Raw genomic sequence first — 2,485 nt, forward strand, 5'->3', positions numbered from 1 at the left:
AAATTATTGTTTTATAAAATTTATATAATTATTATAATTAATTAATATTTTAAATATGGAGATGTAAATTCGTTGTAAAATTCCACGTTAAGTCCTCGTAACGTTTACGAGGAATTTACATGAAGTCGTTGTAAAGTCCTCGTAAAATTTACATCGACTTTATGTGGAAGCTTTACGTGGCTTTTACAACGAACTATTACGAGGTATTTACATCGTCATTTACGGGGGCATTACGACGAATAGTTTCCTTCCGCTTTACGAGGAATTGACTTCCTCGTAAACGTAACTAGGACTTTACGACGAAACCTCCGTTACGACGAACGTTTAACAACGAAACGCGTATCGATGTTAATTCGTCGAAAAGCCCCTATTACGACGAATTTACAACGAATACCGCCTTCGTAAAAAATATGTTTTCTTGTAGTGCAATTACATACACATATAATATATACATATATATACATGTATTTTAATAACATAAAAACAAGAAACCCCAATGAAGTTGCTCTGACCATCGTCTCTATTACTTTGTAAAAATTGTTTTCAATTTATTATATCCATTAGCATCACACTACACTAATATATTATTTTCCATTTGACAAGACGCTGACTATTGTTCAAGGACGTGGATATACATAGCCGGACATGCAGACGAAGGACTTCTGACACATCATCTTATACTATGAACTATTTATACTGAGACATCCACTCAAATTATAATCCAGTGTTAGTTCGAGAATTTACGTACATTCATGTATATTCATGCATCTTAAATTCTTAATTGATATTATTAGGTCAGTGACCATTTTTCGCCTGCATCTAAAATTCTTAATTGATATTAGGTCAATGACCATTTTTTCGCTTCGCACATTAGCGATACTCGTAGTACTATATATATATATATATATATATATATATATATATATATATATGGAAGGTTGGAATTCTTACTATTTTTTAATAAACGTTGTTTTCGTTTTTTTTTAAATAAACATCGTATCATTTTTTAATAAATGTTAAACTAATTCAAAAACGAACTGATTTACAAATATTGTGTCTATCTTTTGATTACTAAGGGAAGTGATTCATCATGAAAATTTAGATTTTGAGCTAGGAGAAAAACTTAAAAAAGTTACCTGGAATAGTTTTCTTTTTTAGTTTTCTTTTTAGCTATAAGATTCTGAATTAAGATCTAACTATTCTTTAAGGTGAATTTAACAATGAATTTCTCAAATTTTCTAATGGGTTTAAAGCATGAGGCCATCTTTATTGATAAAAATAATGTTCACAGTAACAATCAAACGCAGAGATCATTGCATCTTTCCTAAGTCTTTTACAACATTATACCAAAATCAGTTGTTATCTAGATAATTAATATGGTTGTAAATACTTTTATCTAGATCTGTAATGTTGGTGGCTATCAAACAAAAGGAATTGGCATATATAATATCATTGAATGTTGTTTTCCCTTCTTTATTTAAATTTAAGTTTGTTTTGTTCTAAGAAGGGCATGTCTTTATCGAATAGATTCAGCATTATGTGCTTTCATGATACCTGATGGTACATAAAGCGTAAAGGAGATTGTCTTTGCTCGTTATATTTAGAAAACTTTGCAAAAGTAATCCCTCTTAGTTTTGAGTATGCAGAAATAGTTCCTTTTAATTATTCATTGATAAAATCATCTCTTACATTATACTTTTGAATGTGTCATTGATAAAATCATCTCTTACATTATGTTGGTGTCATATTTTAAAAATATAAAAAAAAAAGATTACTCGAAACTTACAAAAATTGAGAAATTATAATTTTGAAACATGTATGGAATTTTTCTAAAAAATACAAACTCTTAGATGTATTACAAAAAGTGTTATGAAATCTTATAAATCTTAATTGGTGGTATGAAGCTAAGATTTAAGATTGGATGGTATGAGGTAACAACCACCGTGCTATTTGCCTATTCAACGCTCATTTATGGTTGGTCCCTTTGTCCCAGTGGTTTGACCAATGATTCATTAATGCTCTTATACAAGCAGGTCTGAGTTTCAATTCCCAAGGAAAGCAAAATTATGTAAATTAAGGGAGAAAAAGGTTTACAAGACATCTGTGCAACATGGCGTAAAAAGTACCGTCAAGCGTGAATCTCATAGTGCGACTCAGGTGATGCAGTTAGGCGTGAATCCTCATACGACTAGTAGAATTGTCGGCTGTAAAATCGTCTGTAATATTTCTCATAGTTATAATAATATAACTAGATTAAGACATGCGCCTTGCGCGGGATAAACATTATATATAAAAATTATTTTATGTATTATATGTTTTTACATATTATAAAATAATAAATATATATTGAATAATTAAAAGTCAGTGACTATTACATATATAATTAAATTGGTACGAACATATAAATCAATTTTATTAATCCAAACAATTTTTTTAAAAATTTGATAGGATATGTAATTAAATTTAAATGATATTAACATACATA

Source organism: Brassica oleracea, chromosome C9, assembly GCF_000695525.1.
Source record: "Brassica oleracea var. oleracea cultivar TO1000 chromosome C9, BOL, whole genome shotgun sequence".
Lineage (NCBI taxonomy): Eukaryota > Viridiplantae > Streptophyta > Magnoliopsida > Brassicales > Brassicaceae > Brassica > Brassica oleracea.